General features: G+C 49.6%; 1 protein-coding gene across 3 annotated transcripts in view; it reads left to right on the plus strand.

Moving 5' to 3' along the window:
- Positions 1 to 15,490, plus strand: part of PYY (peptide YY) — a 36,660-nt gene continuing 21,170 nt past the window's right edge. For all 3 annotated transcript variants that reach the window (XM_073005575.1, XM_073005573.1, XM_073005574.1), the window contains exon 1: positions 1 to 270. The gene's annotated coding sequence lies outside the window, so the exon portion shown is untranslated. The remainder of the gene's footprint in view (positions 271 to 15,490) is intronic.

A 15,490-nucleotide genomic window follows, 5' to 3' on the forward strand; every position in this document is an offset into this window, starting at 1 on the left:
AGTCCCAGGTAGTCCCGGACTGGCCGCGTGGGGTCCGCCTGCCCTGCGGGGACCCGCGGAGTGAAGGGATCCTCCCGCGGGGCTAGTGGGAACCGCCCCGGGGTGGCTAGGCTGGGGCGACTCCTGGTCCCCTCGTGCTCAGGCTTACCGCCTTTCCCCCGGGGCCCTGGCCACCCCCGGCCCCAGCCAGCGCCCTCCTGTTCGTTGGGCCCAGGCAGGGCTCTGTCTTGGATCCCGAGACCGCAACCGTCTTCCGGGAAAACGCAGCTCGTGAGTAGGGGAGTGAGGGTGCAGCCTAACGGGGGAGTCACGGGCAAAGGCGTTGAGAGGAGCAGGAGGTTTTATTTGGGACGAAGGTGGGGAGTTCTCCCCTCAGGCTGAGCCATGGAGGAGGGGGCTCAGGCATCCCCGGGCGGGACACGTTAATGGGGCGCCCTTGCCTCACCGTGGATCAGAACGCGAGGTTCGAGTCCCAGCCTCAATCACTGGATTCGGCCTGACTTTGTGCAGGACTTTTACTCCCACTCTGGGCATCTTCCATCTTCTCAGTAGAGAGAAAGCTTCTCTCCCTGCCTTACACGGTGGCTGCGACTCAAATAGAGAAACCCAGGAAAGTGGCAATGCTAGCTGACTTGACTGTTACTGTGAGTGGGGCAGGGGAAGGGTAAAGCTGACGGTAGCTTGAGGCCAGGGGTGGAGTGCAGGTTAAGGAGACCTGGGGAGCGGTGCAGGATTTTGAGGAAGGGAGTGCCTTGATTTCAGTTGAGCAGTTGGGAGATAAGAACAGCTCCCAGGCAGAGAGAGGGAGGCCTGGCAGTGGGAACAGACAGAGGGGCCTGATGCTTACAGCAGAGTATACTTATTATTTTTTTTTATACATTTTTTTTTTCCAGGCTGGGCGTAGTGGCTCATGCACTTTGGGAGGCTGACCCAGGACGATTGCTTGAGCCCAGGAGTCTGAGACAAGCCCGGGTAATGTAGGGAGACCTCATCTCTACAAGTAGTTTAAAAATTAGCCAGGCCTGTGACGCATGCCTGTAGTCCCAGCTACTGGGCAGGCTGAGGTGGGAGGATCACTTCAATCCAGGTGGTGGCGGCTGCACTGACCAGAGATTGTGCCACTTCACCCCAGCCTGGGCAACAGAGCAGGACCCTGTCTCAAAATAATAATAGTAATTAATAAATAACTTCAAAAAATAAAAGTAATTTAGAAAAGTTACCAAAAATATTGAAAATTGGATAAACAAAACCCACCTGGCCCACAAATACAGCTGCAGTTTGCTTTTGGTCTGTTTCTTTTCAAACTCTTTTTATACTTAAAAACATGGCTGTATTATTGTGTATATAGAATTAATTTTTCTGATTTTTCTTTTCTTTTTTTTTTTTTTGAGACGGAGTCTTGCTCTGTAGCCCGGGCTGGAGTGCAGTGGCCCGATCTCAGCTCACTGCAAGCTCCGCCTCCCGGGTTCACGCCATTCTCCTGCCTCAGCCTCCCGAGTAGCTGGGACTACAGGCGCCCGCCACCTCGCCCGGCTAGTTTTTTGTATTTTTAGTAGAGATGGGGTTTCACCGTGTTAGCCAGGATGGTCTCGATCTCCTGACCTCGTGATCCGCCCGTCTCGGCCTCCCTAAGTGCTGGGATTACAGGCTTGAGCCACCGCGCCCGGCCTCTGATTTTTCACTTATCAGTATATCATAGCTTTTTTTTTTTTTTTTTTTTTTTTTTTTAACAGAGCCTCACCCTGTCGCCCAGGCTGCAGTGCAGTGGCATGATCTCAGCTCATTGCAGCCTCTGCCTCCCAGGCTCAAATGATCCTTCCGCCTCAGCCTCTTGAGTAGCTGGGACGACAGGTGTGCACCACCATGCCTGACTAATTTTTTTTTTTTTTTTTTGGAGACAAAGTTTCGCTCTGTCCCCCAGGCTGGAGTGCAGTGGTACAATCTTGGCTCACTGCAAGCTCTGCCTTCTGGGTTCACACCATTCTCCTGCCTCAGCTTCTTGAGTAGCTGGGACTACAGGTGCCGCCACCACGCCTGGCTAATTTTTTTGTATTTTTAGTAGAGAAGGGGTTTCACCATGTTAACCAGGTTGGTCTCAATCTCCTGACCTCGTGATCTGCCCACCTGGGCCTCCCAAAGTGCTGGGATTACAGGGGTGAGCCACTGCACCTGGCCCGTGCCTGGCTACTTTTGTATTTTTTTGTGGAGATAGCGTTTTGTCATGTTGATCAGGCTGGTCTCAAACTCCTGGGCTCAAGCATTCCACCCCCCTTGGCCTCCTGCAGTGCTGGGATTACAGGTGTGCGTCATGGCGCCTGGCCCAGCATTTTTCATATTACTTCTGTATTCATTTCCTAAGGCTCCATAACAAAGCACCACAAATTGGGTGGCTTAAACAACAGAAGTGTGTCCTCTCACTGTCTGGAGGCCGGAAGGCAGACATGCTTCCTCTGAAACCTGCAGGGGCAATCCTCCCCCTATTCTAGCCTGTGTTGTTGCAGGCAGCCCTTGGTTTGTGGCTGCATCACTCCAATCTGTTTCTGTGGTCACATGGCCATCAAGTGATTCTCATGCCTCAGCCCCCCGAGTAGCTGGGATTATAGGCGCCTGCCACCATGCCCAGCTAATTTTGTATTTTTAGTAGAGACAGAGTTTCACCGTGTTGGCCAAGCTGGTCTTGAGCTCCTGACCTCAAGTGATCCATCTGCCTCGGCCTCCCAAAGTTCTGAGATTACAGGCATGAGCCACCGTGCCTGGCCTCAGTTTCCTATTATTGAGCACTTATCATCCAATTTATTTATTTATTTATTTATTTATTTATTTATTTATTTGAGACAGAGTCTCGCTCTGTCACCCAGGCTGGAGTGCAGTGGCCAGATCTCGGCTCACTGCAAGCTCCGCCTCCCGGGTTTACGCCATTCTCCTGCCTCAGCCTCCCGAGTAGCTGGGACTACAGGCGCCCGCCACCTCGCCCGGCTAGTTTTTTTTTGTATTTCTTAGTAGAGACAGGGTTTCACTGTGTTAGCCAGGATGGTCTCTATCTCTTGACCTCGTGATCCCCCCGTCTCGGCCTCCCAAAGTGCTGGGATTACAGGCTTGAGCCACCGTGCCCAGCCATCATCCAATTTATATATGGTTATAACTGATGCTGTAATGAGCACTTTTGTGCATAAAGCATTCCCTTATATTGTTGAAACATTTTTTTTTGAAGGATAAATATTCAGAAGAGTATATCTGGTAAAGGTTTACCTTTTTGTTTTAAAACAGGGCCTCACTGTGTCACCCAGGCTAGAGTGTAGTAGCACAATCACAGCTCGCTGCAGCCTCAACCACCAGGCTCAGTGATCCTCCAGCCTCAGCCTCCCGGGTAGCTGGGACTACAGGCATGGGCCACCACGCCCAGCCAATTTTTTGCAGAGATGGAGTTTCACCATGTTGCCCAGCCTGCACAAAATATTTTAATGACATTACTCATTCAGGAAGAGGTATGTTGTGGGGAGAGGAAGCATGGAGAAGCAAAAGGAAGAAAAAAAGCATTTGCTACAGCCCATCAGCCAGAGGCAGCATCCACCAGCCTGACCATATAGTTTTATAAAGACTTACTACCCTTATTTTTTTCTCAGTTGAGATCTTATTTATTTATTTATTTGAGATAGCGTTTCACTCTTGTTGCCCAGGCTGGAGTGCAATGGCAAGATCTCAGCTCGCTGCAACCTCCGCCTCCTGGGTTCAAGTGTTTCTCTTGCCTCAGCTTCCCAAGTAGCTGGGATTACAGGTGCCTGCCATAACGCCCAGCTAATTTTTTTGTATTATTAGCAGAGACAGGATTTCACAATGTTGGCCAGGGTGGTCTCGAACTCCTGACCTCAGGTGATCTACCTGCCTCAGCTTCCCAAAGTGCTGAGATTACAGGCGTGAGCCACTGCACCCGGCCTGTTTTGTGTTTTTTGCAATTAAAAAAATGCTAGGGCTGGGTGCGGTGGCTCACACTTGTAATCCCAGCACTTTGGGAGGCCGAGGCGGGCAGATCACTTGAGGTCAGGAGTTCAAGACCAGCCTGGCCAACATGGCGAAACCCCATCTCTACTAAAAATACAAACATTAGCTGGTGTTGTGGTGCATGCCTGTAATCCCAGCTACTCCGAAGGCTGAGGTGGGAGAATCGCTTGAACCCAGGAGGTGGAGGTTGCAATGAGCCGAGATTGTGCCATTACACTCCAGCCTGGGTGACAGAGTGAGACTCCCATCTTAAAAAAAAAAAGAAAGAAAGAAAAGAAAAGAAAAAAGAAACAAACAAAAAAAAGCTAGACAACCAGAAAATATAACATCCACTAAAAAGGAAAAAAGATGTTATTGAGTTTCTACTTTGTGTTAAATATCTCTGTGTGCTGGCCATGGAGATGATCGAAACAATAAAATGTCAAAAAGTGCCCATGGTCCATGGGGATGGAAATATAAAGAAATCATCATAACACGGTTTCAACTCTGCTCTGAGGGAAGATTGAGTGCCCTGGAGTGCTCGGGGTGGCAGTCAACCCAGGGCAGGTGGAGTGGTCGGGGAAGCTTCCCCGGGGAGCTGAATTGAGGATAAATTAAAGTTAGCCTGGCAAAGCGAGGTGGTCCGATCTGTGATTTCAGTTACGCTTTTATGATATGCACACCGTTTAACGCTTGTGTGGGCAAGGCTGTTGACCTTTCTCTTTGTGATTTCTTCCAGAGCTTTTACGCTCGTAAAGCTCCCTTTCCACAAGAGGTCTGATGATTCCATTTCTTCCTGTTTTTCCATAGTTCAATTTATTTTTACATTTAACTCTTTAATCTACCTGGAAATCATTTTGATGATTGGCAGTGGGATGAGACCCTGGTGGAAGGATGAAGAGGCAGAAACAGGAGGAAGCATCTTCATTCTGCTGCCCTTCTTCCTGACTTGGTGGCTCTGGGGCTCCCACCAGTCACCTTCTCCCCTCCCTGTGGTTGTTTCAGTGATGGATGAGTGAGAGGGTGTGTGGCTGTGGCCCGGGGTGATTGGAGGCGATGGTCCAGTAGACCATATTGGTCTGAAGTAGGAGGGATGCAGAGCAGACTGCTGAGGGGACTTGCGGCATGGGGACTGGGCAGGATGGATGGAGGCGTATGTCCCATCGCTCTCTGCCCCTCCCTGCTACCCAAGTGCTCACTCTCCCTCCTTGGCCCCCTTCCTCCCTCCCTGTTGCTAATTTTAGTTCTCTGTTCATCCGTTTGTTTTGGGCTGTGTTCTCTGCTGGACTGTAAGCTCTTAGAGGGCACATGCCATGTCTGTTTTGCTCAGAACAATGGGCACTGGCCTCTTCTCAGTGCCTGGAGCAAGGACTGGCACAGAGGAGGGGCCCAGTGAATGTTGGTTGGATGAACAAAGGGAAGAAATGGCCTCTTCGTACCAGCCCCACAGGGGTGTGGCATGTAGGAAGCTGGGAAGAGTGGTCATTCTGAACTGTCTGCTCCAAGGCCTGGAGATAGATTGCTGGGTGGGGGACTGAGGATTCAGAATCCCCAGTATGGGTCGCCCTCTCAAGGTCTGATCTTTGGGCTGAATTTCATCAGTAGCACGGAGGCTGAGAGGCTGGGAGTCTTCCCTGCCCAGATGCCTTTTGTAGCTGAAGTCCCAGGGCAGGGGCAATGGGCTGGGCCCAAAGGAATAGGGCTGGGGAGATAGGGCTGGAGTCCTGGAGGCGGCTGCTTCTGATGAAGCTTAGTCTCAGGGGCTCAGAAATATGCATTACAGCCAGGAGGAGAAGTAATTAAGTCAGAGAGCAGTGGCGGGGAGGAAGGGAGGCCCCATTTTCTCAGGAGTCTCCAGATGCAATTAATAAGGGCAAGGGAGGGGAGAGCTCTGCCCAGTCTGGTGATATTGGTAATAGAGACATGCCTTCAGGGCCATGGTCACCACGTCTGTGCTGACCACCAGAGGAGGGGTGGACACGGGCCCGAGGAATGTGTTAGCATCTGGCTTTATGAGGCCAGGGCCAGACCAGCCTGAGCTGAGCCTTGGTGTTGCCGTTGACTAGCTGTAGGAACTTGGGCAGGTTGCGTAACCCTTCTGAGCCTCAGTTTCCCTATGAGTAATGTGGAGCTAATAATGTGGACCTCATAGGATTGCTGTGGGATTAAATGTAAAATGCTTAGCAGTGTGCTTATCATGCAACAAACCTGGGATGATAGAGCTGGGATCCCAAAAATAGTTTGTGACAGCTGGTGCTGAGAATCCACGTGTCAGCAGGTATGTGGGCAGAGGGCAGGAACACGCAGGCTGCCCTGATGGTGGCCCCTGGTTTCTGAGTCCTGAGGCAGACAGAAACCCCAGGAAAGGTATAATGAACCCCCGCTCTGTGTTTTTTCTCCAGTGCCTGTGGTCCTTACACGACCTTGCAAGGCTGTTATTGTTCTTTCCATTTACAGATGAGGAAACCAGGGCTCGGAGAGGCGAAGTGGCTTGCTGAAAATCAGTGGGCTGTAGAGCTGGAATTTTAGTCCAGGCTTGTCTGGTGCCACAATATTCAAACTATCCTTTCCTTTAAGCTACAAGGCTACAGAGCCTTGGGGTGCACAGGAAGCCACATGACCCAGTCTTGGGGTGAACCATGGAGAGCAACGAGCGCTGACCTCTCAGGCACACCCTATGCCATCTGTCTTGAACATGCATACGGGCACAACGTCTTCAGGAAAGAAAGACCTAGACGCTCACCCTCTCTCTTTTTTTTTTCGGAGACAGAGTCTCACTCTGTTGCTCAGGCTGGAGTGCAGTGGTGGGATCTCAACTCACTGCAACCTCCGCCTTCAGGGTTTAAGCAATTCTCCTGCCTCAGCCTCTTGGGTAGCTGGGATTACAGGTATGCACCACCCCATCCGACTAATTCGGTATTTATAGTAGAGATGCGGTTTCAGTATGTTGATCAGGCTAGTCTTGAACTCCTGACCTCAGGTGATCCACCCACCTCGGCCTCCCAAAGTGCTGGGATTACAGGCATGAGCCACCGCCCCTGCCCAACATTTTCATATATAGAATACCCCTACAGACCTTTCCTCCTGTGTGTAGATATATGTTTTACAAAATTGGAATTATTGTATATAGGTGTTTTTGTATTCTGCTTTCCTCCATAAACCATATTTCATAAATATTTCCATGTCATTTAACATTTTTCCAAAACGTGATATTTAATGATTCCATTGGAATATTACACCTCATTTATACTATAATTTTTTCATGGACATTTGGAAATTTGTGCTATTTCCTATTTTGTGTGTGTGCTACTGTTAATCACATTGATGAATAGCCTAGTACTATCTCTGGATATATCCATTGGTTACATTCACAAACATGGAAGCCCTGGATTGAAGGATAGTACATTTACCCTAACCCAGCCTCCTGTGAGGCCTGTTACAGTCTCACCAGTGAGGGGGTTACTGTGTTGTGAGGGAACTCACCATGGCCCAGGCAGCCTTGGGCATTGTCATTTAAAAACATCTTTATGACTGTAATCCCAGCACTTTGGGAGGCTGAGGCAGAGGATCTCTCGAGGACAGGAGTTCCAGACCAGCCTGGTCTGTGAGTATAGTGAGACCCCGTATCGACAAAAATCAAAAAATAGCTGGGTGTGATGGTGCACCTGTAGTCCCAGCTACTCAGGAGGCTGAGGTGGGAGGATTGCTTGAGCCTGGGAAATTGAGGTTGTAATGAGCTATGATCACGCCACTGCACTTCAGTTTAGGTGACAGAGCAAGATCTTGTTTCATTTATTTATAAATAAAAATAAATGGGAGTCTCTGTCATTTTCTTATTATTTGTAGGTACTCTTCATATATTCCAGGTCTTAGTGCTTCTTTGGTTGTGTATGTTGTGAATATGTTTTCTTAATTTTGAGAGTTGCCTTTTAATTTAGTTTTTTATTATATAGATAAGTATTACATTTTAATGTCATCAAATTTATAAACCTTTTCTTTATATTGCTTTTGTTTGTTTGTATATTTAGAAGAGCCTTTCCTTTTTCACTATAAAAGTCACATAACAACTTTTCTACAACTTTAGAAGAGAAACAAAGTCATGCCCAGTTCCATGATCTCATGCAACCAGGCAGGATTTAATTAAGAGCAAAATCGAGATTTAATCAGCCGCTCAAGCCCTGGTGTAGATTTAGATGATCAATTTCAATAACCTCAGAGCTGACTGGTGCCCGACACCCAGATGCAGTGGGCAGGGCATGGATGTGGCAGTGCAGAGGACTGCCTGGCATGGGCCTTCCAGGCTGAGCCCCTTTCTTCACCTGTAAAGGAGCAGATCGGACTAACATGCTGGTGTCTTAGGAGGCAAGTGCAGACTCTGGGTTCAGACAGAGCCAGGTTCAAATCCCTACCCGGCCGCTGGCCAGCTGCAAGCCCTAAGATTTTCAGCCTCTCTAAGTAAGCGTTTCCACCTCTGCGAAATGGGGGAAACAGTGCGTCCCTCACGGAATAGTTGGGAAAATGAAATCAGATGGCAGTCATGCTTCTCAGGCAGGCCCGCGATCCAGTTCAGTTAGATATTATTATGATTAGTGGTTATTATGGGTGGTGGTGATGGTAGCTGTGTTTAGGAATTCCCGACGAGCCTTTTGCTCCTACCCGCTGTGAATCCAGGTCAAGAGGTGGGGCCCTGGCTGTGTAGAGGGCCACAAGGAAAAGGAGGCCAGGACCGACAGGGCACTGGGGTCGGCCAGGCCGAGGCCACTTCCCGGCCGCGCGGAGGGGAAAGGAGCAGGGCTGACCCGGAGGCTGAGAAGGCTTCCGGCATCCCCGGGGCTGGCGCCCCCCTAACAGCGACCCCATCGCTTCTTGGATCCAAGGGGAGGGGCCGCCCCGCCGCTCCCTCGGGTCCTTATCAGCGATGGCCGGATAAACGCGGGCGATAAGGACCTCTGGCAGCCGGGGCGTGCAAATGGGGCGGCGCGGCCGCGGTTCCGGCGGATCCGGGCGCGGTGTTTGCGGGAGATAAGCGCGCGGCCGCTGCGCCCCGCTAGGTACACAGACGCCACTTAGCTGCGCAAACAGCAGCCGCTCGCCTCGGGACACTCAGCCGGGCCGGCACCGGACACGCGGCCCCTGCGCGCGCCTGGGGAGGACCCTGGGAGGCCGGTGGGGTGCTACAGCGACGTCATCGGGCAGACTCGCACGGGGTCGGGGTGGGGGCATGGGGCTGTGACAGCCCCCGGTATGTCAAGGGCACGAGCCTATGTGTGCCTAAGGCCGGGCAGCGGGGAGCGTTGGGTGCCTGAGCTTGTTGGATGAGGGCAATGGGTGAACTCATGGTATCTGAGGGGCTGTGCCTATGATGTGTGTGCTTGGGGGTCCTTGAGGGAGCCCCCAGGGCATGGTCCTCATCCCTGCAGTGCCCCCTGTAGCCGGGCTGCTCCCTAACAGTTCTCATTCTCCTCCCCTTGGGGACAGGCACCTGGATCCCTGAGTTCCCAGAAGAGACTCAAGCTTCCCGTTCTCAGCAGGACTGGGTCTTTGGGACACTGAGCAGGCCTCAGAGCTGAGGCTCCATCAGGCAGGGCCCGGGGTAGGAGAGCCACTAGAGGGCCACCCAGCACCCCTTTACTGCTTCCCTTATTTCGGGGCATCAGCTCCACCCCCTAAAACCCTCCTTGGCCCTGTCTCCTACTCCAGTTGCAGTTTTGTTGTTGTTGTTTTGTTGTTGTTGTTTTGTTTGTTTTTTTAAGACAGCGTCTCCCTGAGTCACCCAGGCTGGAGTGCAGTGGCGTGATTTCGGCCCACTGCAACCTCTGCCTCCTGTGTTCAAGTGATTCTCATGCCTCAGCCTCCCAAGTAGCTGGGATTACAGGCGTGCACCACCACATCCGGCTAATTTTTGTATTTTTAGTAGAGACTGGGTTTCACCATGCTGGCCAGGCTGGTCTCGAACTCCCAACCTCAGGTGATTCGCCCACCTTGGCCTCCCAAAGTGCTGGGATTACAGGTGTGAGCTACCACGCCTGGCCTCCAGCTGCCTTTAATACCCCAGTTGGCTGCTGGAGGCTACAGACTTGGGGCCACCAATCTCCTACTTCTCCTTAGAACACCCCTTACCAAAGGTCATCTGAAGAAGAAACCCTCTTATCCAGGACAAAATGAGCAGCTGCTCCCAGTCCGGAGCAGCCCGTTGAACACAGACTGAACACAGGCATCAGGCTCAGGCACCGAGTTGAGCACAGAATCCAGCCTGACCCATCTTCAGGCACAAGTCTTGACATTTCATGAGCTTGAAAGACTTTGTCCAGTCCTGTTGGACTCTGTCCAGTCATGCCTGTTCCTGCCATGTGCCTTAACCTGCTTTCCCCCCGGCCTCTGCTAGTCCCCCTGCTTCTACCACAACCTTGGCTAAACTCTTCTTTGGCTTTTGCCTCAGTTTGCCTGAAAGCAAGACTGCCAAGTACAAGTGTTCAGTTTGTGCACTGCACAAGAGCATCGCATCTAGGGGCATGGTTCACATTGTCGCTAAGCAGTGTACATGAGTGTGCACTGTCCTTCCTGAATCAGTAGGGGAGACTTCTCTTACAAAAATGCACACAGGCATTCAGGGCCATGCATGAGGAAACACACTCACTGACACGTATACAAGTGGTTTTGCCCCATCCTAGCCTCACTCCAGACTTCTGAGGTGGCTTCTCCTGCTGGCTCGACACTCAGAGATGGGATTCCCAACCCATCCACTCTGAAATGGGGGTGCTTACTAGCTGGTACTGACCTGTCATTCAGAGTTGGGGGATAATGTGTATGGGTGAGAGTGTGGGTCTAATATGCAGGTGGACAGGGCTCTGGAGAGCTCCCCTGGGCAGAACTAAGAAGTTGTCCACGAAGAGGCAGTTTGATCTAATTGCTAGGAGGATGCATATGTTCTGGCTACTGATTTAAAATGTTTATGGAAAGTGATACATTGGACTATATTGATCATACCATTAAGAGAATGGAAAGGCAAGCCACGGGGTGGGAGAAGATATTTGAAAGGGACTTATTTCCAAAAAATAAATAGAATGTTTACAAATCAATAAGAAAAGGTGGACAATTCAGGCCGGGCGCGGTGGCTCAAGCCTGTAATCCCAGCACTTTGGGAGGCCGAGACGGGCGGATCACGAGGTCAGGAGATCGAGACCATCCTGGCTAACCCGGTGAAACCCCATCTCCACTAAAAAAATACAAAAAACTAGCCGGGCGAGGTGGTGGGCGCCTGTAGTCCCAGCTACTCCGGAGGCTGAGGCAGGAGAATGGCGTAAACCCGGGAGGCGGAGCTTGCAGTGAGCTGAGATCCGGCCACTGCACTCCAGCCTGGGCGACAGAGCGAGACTCCGTCTCAAAAAAAAAATAAAAATAAAAAATAAAAATGAAAAGGTGGACAATTCAAAAGAAAAAAGGGCAAAAGGCTTGATCAGGCAATTCACAACAGAGGATAACCAAATGGTTAATAAACTTATGAAAAGGGCCGGGCGTGGTGGCTCACGCCTATAATGCCAGCACTATGGGAGGCCGAGGTGGGCGGATCACGAGGTCAGGAGTTGGAGACCAACCTGGCCAACATGGTGAAACCTCGTCACTACTAAAAATACAAAAATTAGCTGGGCATGGTGGCACGCACCTGTAATCCAAGCTACTCGGGAGGCTGAGGTAAGAGAATTGCTTGAACCTGGAGGCAGAGGTTGCAGTGAGCTGAGATCACGCCATTAAACTCCAGCCTGGGTGACAGAGTGAGACTCTGTAAAAAAAAAAAAAAAAAAAAAGAAAAGAAAAAAAGAAAAGATGCTGTTTTAATCAATTATCAGGAAAATGCAAATTAAAACCACAGTGAGATACCACCACCTATCCACCAGAATGACTAAAATGAAAAGACAAACAGATGATGCCAAGTATTGGTGAGGCTGTGGTATAACCAGTCTCACACTGTGCTGATGGGAGTGTATGTTGATACAACCACTTCAAGAAACTGGCCATGTCTGCTAAAATGCAACACGTACACACCCTATAACCCAGCAATTCAACGCCTAGGGGTATATACTCAACAGACGTGTGTATATATGTTCACCAAAAGATGCTTCCAAGAATGTTCTGCTTGGCCAGGCACGGTCTCATGCTTGTAATCTCAGCACTTTTGGAGGCTGAGGCAGGAGGATTGCTTGAGGCCAGGAGTCTGAGACCAGCCTGGGCAACATAGCAATAGCAAGACTTTAACTCTACCAAAAAATAAAAAAATTCTGCTGTCTCAGATGGGCATGCTTAAAAAAAATGTTCATAGCCACAGTAATCATAATATTTCCAAACCTGAAACTATCCAAATGCCTGTAAATGCTACAACAAATAAATAGTGATATGTTCACACAACAGAATATTATATAGAGATAAGAATGAACAAACTATACACACAACAACATGGATGAATTTATTTCACAAACATAATATTGAGCAGAAAAAACTGAACCCAAAAGAATACTATGTGGCCGGGCGCGGTGGCTCACACTTGTAATCCCAGCACTTTGGGAGGCCGAGGAGGGTGGATCACGAGGTCAGGAGTTCAAGAACAGCCTGGCCAACATGGTGAAACCCCATCTCTATTAAAAATACAAAAATTAGCTGAGCATGGTGGTGGACACCTGTAATCCCAGTTACTCGGGAGGCTGAGGCAGAGAATTGCTTGAACCCGGGAGGTGGAGGTTGCAGTAAGCCGAGATCATGCTATTATACTCCAGCCTAGGTGACAGAGTGAGACTCTGTCTCAAAAAAAAAAAAAAAAGAAATAAAGAAAAAAGGAAGAAAGAAAGAAAAGGCCGGGCGCGGTGGCTCACGCCTGTAATCCCAGCACTTTGGGAGACCGAGGCGGGCGGATCACAAGGTCAGGAGATCGAGACCACGGTGAAACCCCGTCTCTACTAAAAATACAAAAAAATAGCCGGGCGAGGTGGCAGGCGCCTGTAGTCCAGCTACTCAGGAGGCTGAGGCAGGAGAATGGCGTGAACCCGGGAGGCGGAGCTTGCAGTGAGCCGAGATCCCGGCCACTGCACTCCAGCCTGGGCGACAGAGCGAGACTCCGTCTCAAAAAAAAAAAAAAAAAAAAAAAAAAAAAGAAAGAAAGAAAAAAGGCCAGGCATGGTGGCTCACTCCTATAATCCCAGCACTTTGGGAGGCTGAGGCGGGGGGATCACCTGAGGTCAGGAGTTCGAGACCAGCCTGGCCAACATGGTGAAACTCCGTCTCGACTAAAAATACAAAAATTAGCTGGGGATGGTCATGCATGCCTGTCATCCCAGCTACTCGGGAGGCAGAGGCAGGAGAATCACTTGAACTCGGGAGGTGGAGGTTGCAGTGAGCCGAGATTGTGCCATTGCACTCCAGCCTGGGCAACAGAGCGAGGTTTTGTCTCAAAAAAAAAAAAAAAAAAAGGAAAAAAAAAAGAAAGAATAAAGAATACTTTGTGATTCCACATAACTTATGTGTTAGAAATCAGGAAAAATGGTTATCCTCAGCAGGGAAAGGATGGAAAGGAAGGGGACACTGGGAGGACTTCCTGGGGGCTTGTAATGTTCTGTTTCTTAAGCTGGGTGCTGGTTGCACTGATGCGCTTCGTTTGTGAAAATCCATTGAGCTGAACATTTACAATCTGTGCACTTTAGGTGTGCTAGTCTTCAATAAAAAGTTGAAAACGTGTTTTGACATTTATGGAGCTACTGTTTGGGTGAATTGAAGCTGTGTGTCACTGATTAAACTCCCTTGGCCCTGTTGTTCCCTCCCCTACTCTTCCCCCTCTTCTGTTCCTGGGCCTCACCTAGCTACCCACACACCCATTTCTGCCCCCACCGCTGGTCTGCCTCTGATTGCACAGGATATGCAATTTTATATATATATATATATATATTTTTTTTTTTTTTTTTCTTTTTTCTTTTTTTTTGAGACAGAGTCTCGCTGTCACCCAGGCTGGAGTGCAGCGGTGCCATCATACTCACTGTAACCTTCATCTTCCAGCATTAAGTGACCCTGCCTGTCTCAGTCTCCTGAGTAGCTGGGACTACAGCTTTTTTTTTTTTTTTTTTTCATCTTTATTAGAGAAGAGGTCTCACTATGTCATCCATAAACGTGTTTTTGTTAGAGAAAGAAGTCCTTTAAATTTTTTTCCCACAAAACTGCTGCATAGGCGGGTGCAACCTTTGTCTAGAAGCCCTGCCTTCCCTGATGTTTTATCCGTTTGAGATTAGGTTTGGCTGTGAGTGAAGAGAAATTTCAAAATAACAATGATTTAAATCAGGGATTCTCAAATTTAAAATGTGCATCAGAATCACTTGGAGGGCTTAGTAAGACTCCGACTGCTGGGGCCCATGCTCAGGGAGTCTGACTCAGTAGGTCCGGGATGGGGCCTGAAAATGAGTGTTTCTAATTAGTCGCCAAGTGATGCTGCTGCTGCTGCTGGCAATCTGGAACCCACCCTTTGAGAACAACTGCTGGAAACACATTAAGTTTTCTCCTTCACGTAAAAAGCCCAGAGGCCTTTTGGTGGTTCAGGGCTGGTATGGCAGAGACCGAGGATCCTTCAAGCTTTTTACTTTTGCTCCTTAAGGTGCGACGCTCATCGCATGGCCCAAAATGACTGCTTGAGCTCCAGCCATTAGAGATTTATTCCAGCAGACAGGAAAGAGGAAGGGGCAGAAGAAAAGGAGACCTTTATGGATAAGGGCACTTTACAGGGGGTGCCCACAGTTTAAGGGTCAGACAGACCAATGCCTTTGCCCTTCTGAGGCAGAGTATTGAGGGCTCTGCTGCTGGGAACACAGGGAGGGGCCTCAACCCAGCCAGGGGGCAGGAGTGGGAGGCGACCTCTACAGATAGCAATTCCTGTCTACCTTTCATGTTGTTGCAAAGGTTACATTTTAAAAATGGATGTGACTGTGATTTACAAGTGACAAGTCCTATAGAGAAGTTCCTTGCTTTTCTTTCTGAGGTACAGACCCAAACTGGGGTGGGGGTGTAATAGCCTGTTTTGGGAATTACACTGAGCCTTGCCTGTAGGAGATGTGATCTGGGAGAGAGGCTGGAAAGGGGAGTCTTTAAGTATTGATGGAAGCCGTGAATAATGCTTTTCCCCAGAAAGATGCACTTTGTTTTTTTTTTTTTTTTTAGAGAAGGAGTCTCGCTATGACTCCTGGGCTTAAAGGATCCTCCTGTCTTAGCCTCCCAAAGTGCTGGGGTTGCAGGTGTGACCTATCATACCCAGCCAAAATACAGTTCACTTCTCTCTCCCTCCCTCCCTCCCTCCCTCCCTTCCCTTCCTTCCTTCCTTCCCTCCTTCCCTCCTTCCTTCCTTCCTTCCTTCCTTCCTTCCTTCCTTCCTTCCTTCCTTCCTTCCTTCCTTCCTTCCTTCCTTCTTTCCTCCCTCCCTCCCTCTTTCTTTTTCCCTTCCCTTCCCTTCCTTCCTTCCTTCCTTCCTTCCTTCCTTCCTTCCTTC

The sequence above is a fragment of the Chlorocebus sabaeus genome, chromosome 16, assembly GCF_047675955.1.
Source record: "Chlorocebus sabaeus isolate Y175 chromosome 16, mChlSab1.0.hap1, whole genome shotgun sequence".
NCBI classification, from domain to species: Eukaryota; Metazoa; Chordata; class Mammalia; order Primates; family Cercopithecidae; genus Chlorocebus; species Chlorocebus sabaeus.